We start from the raw sequence: 7448 nt of genomic DNA, 5'->3' as shown, positions 1-7448 counted from the left end.
AAGAGTTTGAAAAGGATAGGTATTAAGTCCTATTTGAATGTTTGGTAGAATTCACCAGAGAAGCCGTCTGGTCCTGGACTTTAGTTTTGGGGAGGTTTTTGATGACTGTTTCGCTCTCCCTACTGGTGATTGGTGTATTCAAATTCTCTATTTCTTCTTGATTTAGTTTTGGGAGGTTGTAGGATTCTAAGAATTTATGCAATTCTTCTAGATTATCCAATTTGTTGGCCTATAGCTTTTTGTAGTATTCTCTTATGATCTTTTTCATTTCTGAGATGTCCGTGGTAATTTCTCCTCTTTCATCTGATTTTATTTATTTGAACCTTTTCTCTTTTTTTCTTTGTGACTCTAGCTAAAGTTTTGTCACTTTTGTTTATCTTTTCAAAGAACCGGCTCTTGGTTTCATTGATTTTTTCTAGTGTTTTCTTAGTCTCTATTTCATTTGTTTCTGTCCTGATTTTTATTATTTCCTGCGTTCTACTGATTTTAGCCCTTGTTTGTTCTTCTTTTTCGAGTTCTTTTAGGTGCACTGTTATATTGTGTATTTGGGACTTTGCTTGTTTGTTGAGGTAGGCCTGAATTGCTATAACTTTCCCTCTTAGAATCGCTTTTGCTGTATCCCATAGATTTTTGTATGCCATATTTTCATTTTCCTTTGTCTCCAGGTCTTTTTTGATTCCTCCTTCAATTTCTTCATTGACCCAGTCGTTGTTCAGTATCACTTTGCTTACTCTCCACACATTTGTGGCTTTTCTGATTTTATTCTGGTACTTCATTTCTAGTTTCATAGCTTTTTGGTCAGAAAAGATGCTTGGTATTATTTCAATCTTCTTAAATTTATTGAGAGTTGTTTTGTGGCCTATTATGTGAACAATCCTGGAGAATGTTTCATGTGCATTTGAAAAGAATTTGTATTGTATGGTTTTTGGATGGAATGTTCCGTATATATCTACTAAATCCCCCTGGTCTAATGTGTCATTTAAGGGCAATGTTTCCTTATTGATCTTCTGTTTGCGTGATCCATCCTTTGGTGTAAGTGGAGTGCTAAAGTCCCCTACTGTTATTGTATTACTGTCTATTTCTCCTTTTATGATGTTAATAACTGCTTTATATATTTAGGTGCTCCTATGTTGGGTGCATAGATATTTACAAGTGTTATATCCTCTTGTTGGATTGTGACCTTTATCATTATGTAGTGCCCTTCTTTGTCTCCTGTTAGAGTTTTTGTTTTAAAGTCTATTTTGTCTGATATATGTACCGCTACTGCAGCTTTCTTTTCTTTGCCATTTGCACCAAGTATCTTTTTCCATCCCTTTACTTTCAGTTTGTTGGTGCTTTTAGGTCAGAAGTGTGTCTTTTGTATGCAGCGTATAATGGGTCTTGTATTTTTATCCAGTTGGCCACCCGTTGCCTTTCGAGTGGAGGCCTTAGTCCCCTGACATTTAAGTAGCCATTTTTAGCATGTACTTATTGCCATTTTCTTACTTTTTTTCCTGGGTGTTTTAGTAGTTCTTTCCTGTTCCTTTCATTAGGAGAGTGCTAATTTTCGTCTAGAAGTAAGAAATATTGAGTCCAGCACAAGCAAAACCCAGTATAAGGATTTCACCAACTAACAGTTTCTATGATAAGGAAGAGGCACATAAGTAAGATCTTACATATTCCTTGTAAAGCAGGGCTTATAGGTTTTTTTCCATAGATGACTTCAGGGACACTGCCAGGCCTGAGGCTTGTGTCCTCATGACCCCACCACATAAGGCTATGTCCTTCTTTTGGACAGTTAAGAAGGGACACAGGTGTGAGTGGTCAAGTTTCTCGTCCCTTGGCATGCCTGCTGCTACATGGTGATGGGAGTGAGTCCCTTTGCAGGGAAGGGCTGCATGTCCTAGATGGGGAAAGAGAACAGGGAGTGGCTGCAAATGCCAGGTCAGAGGCCCTTCAGGTTTTGAAGCCTTGCTCATTGGGTTTGGTGCTCTAAATCGTATGCAAGTCACCTCAATGGTGGCCCTGGTTGCCAGGAGAGGAGCTCCAAGTCCAGCCCAGGCATGTTCAGGCAGGTGCAAAGCTGTCCCTGCTGTGGAGGTGTTGGGCATTGCAATGGAGAGGTAATACACTCGGAGACCAGCCTTCACCACCTTTGCTCTGGGGAGGGGCAGCTGTGTCTCTGTCATGTTGCAACCAACCATTTTAACAGGAAGCACTCTCGTAGCACTCACAACAGGCCAGGGTCTGTGAACTCCCTGAATCCTCACAACACTCCATGAGAGTCTGTTACTATGCAGGTGAGGAAGCTGAGACACAGTAGCGTTAGTTGGCTTCAGCACAAGGTCCTGACCGGGGACCTCAGCCCAGGCAGGCTGGCTGCAGCACCCATGAGCTGCCCCGTCTGTGGCTTTCGCAGTAAGGGAAAGACCTCTGTAGCTCAGTAGGTCCCATACTAGTAGGCTGCTGGAACCTGGCCTAGAGCTGGGGCACTGAAAGTCAGGGAATCTTTCATCCCACTCTCTGCACTTTATTCTCTCCCCAACCCTTCCTCTTCCTAAGACAGAAAATCCTCACTCCAGGAGCTTGAAAATTCCACAAATTTTGTTGGATGTAGACGCTGGGCTGGTGGGCCTAAAGGAGTGCTGAGGTCACCATAGGGGTTGTGTTGCTGTCCTCGGGGGAGGCCCTGTGCACCAGCCTCTTGTTTGCATGTCAGGAGAAGGGCCGAGGGCCCATCCCAAGGCAGGGAGGTGGGTGGGAGGCACTGGGGGTCCTTGAATCTGGGGGTCACTGTCCACGAGTGACCTCAGTGGAAGACTATCAAGGACAAGCTGAGGAAAGTGCAGAGGGTAGAAGAGGCCCTGATGTAAAGGGTGTTGTGAGAGCTGACCTGACCTGGATAATGTCTCCTGGAGGTTGGTTCTCTGGGTCTGTGGGGGTAGAGGCAGACGTGGGGCAGTGACAGTGGTTGGGCATGGCTGCCACCTACCACTGTTTAGGTTGTGCACATTGCCCAGGACCAGGCAGGACCTGGAATGAGTGGGAGCTGCTTCTTTTGCCCAGGGGAATGAGGCACCGCATCTGAATCACCATAGGTCTCCCCAGAGGCCAGTGTTGGCTGTGAATCTGAGCCTCAGTGGGTGGGGTGGGGTGGCTGGGTGCATTTGGAGAGAGCCGAGGCAAGCCAGGATGCCCGTGAGTGGAAAATGACCGAGGTGGCACAGGAGGCTCAGTAATCCTGTGCCAGAGGCTTCCCCGCAGTATCATCAGGGGGCGGCCTGTAGCTCCTGGTCTGCTGCTGGCCTCTCGACCCCATGTGTGGCATCCTGCAGTTGGCCTCAATGTCACAGTCTGGGAAGCATCTGTGGCTCTGTCTGAGGGCTTCGTCCCAGAGGCCTGTATGCCCAGTTGAGGCTATGAGTCTACTTCTGTCCAATGGACTGAGAGCAGATGTTATGTATGTCGCTTTAGGGCCAAAGACTTGTTTAAAATATTTTTTCCCCCGCTTTATTGAGGTATAGTTGATTAAGAATACTGTAATATATTTATAGTATACAACATGGTGATTTCGTATATGTGTAGATTGTGAAATAATTACCACCAAGTTAATGAACACATCCATCAACTCATAGTTACCTTTTTTGGGTGACAATGCTTATGCTCTACTCTTAGCCAGTTTTAAGTATAGGAAACAGTATTGTTAACTACAGTCACATTATCCATTAGATCTCCAGACCTTATTCATCTCCTAACTGAAAGTTCGTGCCCTTTACCAGCCTGTCCTCATTTCTCCCACTCCCTAGATCCCTGGGAACCACCATTCTACCTTCTCTTTCTCTGAGCTTGCCTAGTTTGGATTCCATATATAGGTGACATCATATAGGTATTTGACTTTGAATTCTTTCACTTAGCATGATGCCCTCAAGGTCTATCTATGTTGGCAGAAATGACAGGATTTCATATGATTCACGGCTTACTAATGTTCCTTTGTGCATATATAACCCGCACCTTCTTTCTCTATCTATCTGTTGATGGACACTTAGGTTGTTTCCATATCTCGTCTAATTTGAATAATGCTGCAATGAAGGAGGAGTCCAGACTTCTTGTTGAAACAGTGATTTTAATTCCTTGGGATAAATACCCAGAAGTGGGCTTCTCAATCATATGGGAATTTAATTTTTAGTTTTTTGAGGACCTCCATACCGTTTTCCATAGTGGCTGTTGAACTTGATATTGCCACCAGGAGTGTACAAGGGTTCACTTTCAGGCCAAGTATTTTAAGAAGCAAGTGCGGGTTCTCCAAACTCTCATCATCTGCCTGGGTTCAAAGGACCCTGAGCCCTTCGGAGATGGTGGAACCACCAAGCAGGAGGAGCCTGGATCCCTGACCTAATATGTGGGCCACCACGTGCTCACATTGGGAGGTTCTGTGAGTGTGCAATAGACTTCTCTTTTTTAGGCTATTGAAATAGTGGGATTTATTTGTTACAGCCACTACCATGACCCTAAGCAATCTACCTCCTAGCTGGCATTGCCCACTAGGGCAGTGCATCAGAAACTATTCATTGTTGTGGAGTAGGACCTGTTTGTTCATATTTCCAATCTGTGATGGACTGTTCCTTTTGGTCTGTACCCTGTTCACCTACACAAGGCTCCTGATCACATACTTGGATGTCATGAAAATGTCAAGTTGCTGTAAGTGTTTTTTAAAGATTTTATTTTTCCTTTTTCTTCCCAAAGCCCCCCGGTACATGGTTGTGCATTTTTAGCTGTGAGCCCTTCCAGTTGTGGCATGTGGGACGACACCTCAGCTTGGCTTGACGAGCGGTGCCATGTTCTCGCCCAGGATTTGAATCCACGAAACCCTGTGCCACCGAAACGGAGAGCGTGAACTTAACCACTCAGCCATGGGGCCGGCCCATCAAGTTGCTGTAAGTTTTGAAGCAGTTACTGGCAGTTTCTGCACTCATCTGGTTGTAAACATAAACAGTTGGTGGACCAGTACTGGCACTGCTCTAGCTTATTTCTCTGTTTTATTTTCCCCATAGCATTTACCATTCCCTGTAATTATCTTGTGTGTTTAGAGGTCTATTTGTTTCTGGTTTCCTTCCCTGCCAGAATGTAAGCTCCATCAGAAAGAGATCTTCTTATGTTGCTCTGTTGCATTCCTATTTCCTGGTACAGTGTCTGGTACATTGTAGGCACTCAGAATGTATTTGTTGAATGATTACTAAATGGCAAGCATTGCTGGGTGGTGGGAGAGGTGGGAGAGGAGGCAGTCCATACCTGTTACAGAAGCTCTCTACAGTCATAACCTGATGCGAATTCTAACCAGTTCACCGACAGCTGCCTGACTCCCTGGATTTCTGGGAGATCACAAGTTCCCAGATTAGGTCTGGCCTCTTACAACCCACCTCCCTAGATTCCCCCTTCGAGATTGGACCACTGTGGACTGTCACTGTCTGGTGATGTGTCTGTCTGCCACCTTGGTTTCTAAGTTCTGAAGAGTGGGATTGGACCTGAAGTGGTCACTGCTATGTCCCCAGAGTCACGCGGCATGGTCAAGGCCCCTGGTCAGCATAAATAGGTTTATGGCACAAATGCATGAATGTGGGCAGGAGGGGAGGGTACCCTGGGGAAACAGTGCCGTACCCTACTTCCCATGGTCCCATCCCTTGGCAGGGTCCCAGAGTTGGTCTTGAGCACAGGTCAAATGGGCTGCGTTACACTTCCTCCCCACTTCCACAACCTCAAGGTGCTTGCTCAGGCTGGCAACACTTGGCACTCTAGACACTGAGGAGCTGATGTCCCATTTAGCCCAAATGGATACTTAGAGCCATCTAAGTAATGCTGCTGTATATATTTGGTGATTTGCTCATGAGCTGGAGGGCAGGTTACCGAGAAAGTATGGCCACTGTCAAGAGAATCACGAGGAGTAATATACCGATGCATACCACCAGAATTGCTGCAATCGCAAATATGAAGGCATAGCGGGAAGCCTCGGCTGCCAGGTCTCGTTCATTCTTATAGTTGTGTTTCCTTGTCTGAGTTTCAGAAGAGGCAGAAGAGGAATAGATGGGTTTAAAGGGTTGTTGGTTGGGGGTGAGATTTGGTACTGTAAGGATCCAGGGTGGGGACCTGAACCCACAGGAGCAAGAATGTGGATGAAGTTTGTTGAGGGTAAAGGAAGGATGGGGAGGGAGGGGCGGGGAGGAATGACGTGATGCCGATTCACCTGTTCAGAATAGTACATGGCCACAGCTCCTAAGGGACAGCACACCAAGTAGGCCACGAGCACCAGGATAAAGTGATCTTCAGGTTCCTCATCAGACTCACCATCTGCCTCACACATACTTTCAAGTGACTGAGGGCGGGGAGTGGGTTATGGCTCAGTATGGCTTCTGGACTCTTCCATCCCCTTTGACCTCCTCCCTTTCACCCTTTTGGCTCCCATAAATTCTTCGTTGAGTCCCTTTAAAACTTTCACCGAATCCCTCTTACTCCCACCATGTCCCCTCTAACTTCTCCCCATCCCGTTTAATACTTCCCTGTCCCCTAGAGCTCCTGGTACCTCCGTCCCCATGCCCTATAATCCCTCTCTGTTCCCTGTTCCCCTTTCCCAGTCTCCTATAACCTTCCCCCTTCTTCTAAAACAGCCTTGGTGAAACCTGAAGTATGTCTCTCTTGCCCCTTCCACTGTCCCCCCAAATCCCTTACTGACTCTGATGACTGTCACTCGGCCTCCCTGAAACCTCAGCTGACCCACTGTCACACTTTCTTCTTATAACACCCTCGTCGTTCCCCAAAGCAGCCTTCTCTTTGCCCCTATAAATACTCTACAAACCGACCCTCATTCAACACTTTAACACTCTCACTTGTCGTCTGTAAAAGCTTCATTGTGCCCTTATCATATCCTTACTCTATCAAACCTCTAATGTCTGCAATAGCTGTCTGCTTGCCCCATTTCTACTGTCCTTCACTTCATCCCTGTGAGTCTGTCATGGTCCTGCTCTGAAACTTCCCATTCACCCCTAAACTCCTCCCTCCCTCCCGTCTCCCATAACCTCTCCCTCGGCTCCTCTAAGATCTTCTGTGAGCATCTGTCCTCTCCGTGGGCACTCATAGCCTGCTCTCTGTCTCCTTATAAAAGCCCGCCCTGTCTCCCTGTAGCACCATCTCTGTCCCTCTGTAACCAGCTTCCTGACCCTTTGAACTCCTTCTCTGTCTGCCTATACAGCCTTCCTGTTCTCCTAAACACGTGCTCGTTCCAGTTACTTCTCTACCTATAACACCCCCTTATGAAACCTCTTTGCCCCCTCATTGCTCCTCTACCTCTCTTCCTCCCACCCTGTCCCCCCATAAATTCCCTGCCTACCCTCCAAACACTTCCATTAAGACCTCTGGATCCAGCACTACCAAGGCTACATGGAGCCTCCTGCTCACTTCCACCTGCCAGGGATTACCAT

General features: G+C 46.4%; 1 long non-coding RNA gene across 2 annotated transcripts; it reads right to left on the bottom strand.

Moving 5' to 3' along the window:
- Positions 1 to 4682: 4682 nt before the first annotated feature.
- On the bottom strand, positions 4683 to 7448 carry LOC103560036 (uncharacterized). Of its 2 annotated transcripts, XR_011522219.1 has the most exons (5): positions 7358 to 7448; positions 6218 to 6346; positions 5937 to 6026; positions 5269 to 5348; positions 4683 to 4847 (listed from the first exon to the last, which is right to left on the bottom strand). It is a non-coding gene; the product is annotated as an uncharacterized lncRNA (long non-coding RNA). The 2 variants fall into 2 exon arrangements; XR_011522220.1 differs by lacking the exon at positions 5269 to 5348.

The sequence above is a fragment of the Equus przewalskii genome, chromosome 9 (genome assembly GCF_037783145.1).
Source record: "Equus przewalskii isolate Varuska chromosome 9, EquPr2, whole genome shotgun sequence".
Classification (NCBI taxonomy): domain Eukaryota; kingdom Metazoa; phylum Chordata; class Mammalia; order Perissodactyla; family Equidae; genus Equus; species Equus przewalskii.
Note: the sequence above shows the minus strand (reverse complement) of the source record. Positions and strands in the feature narration are given on the sequence as shown.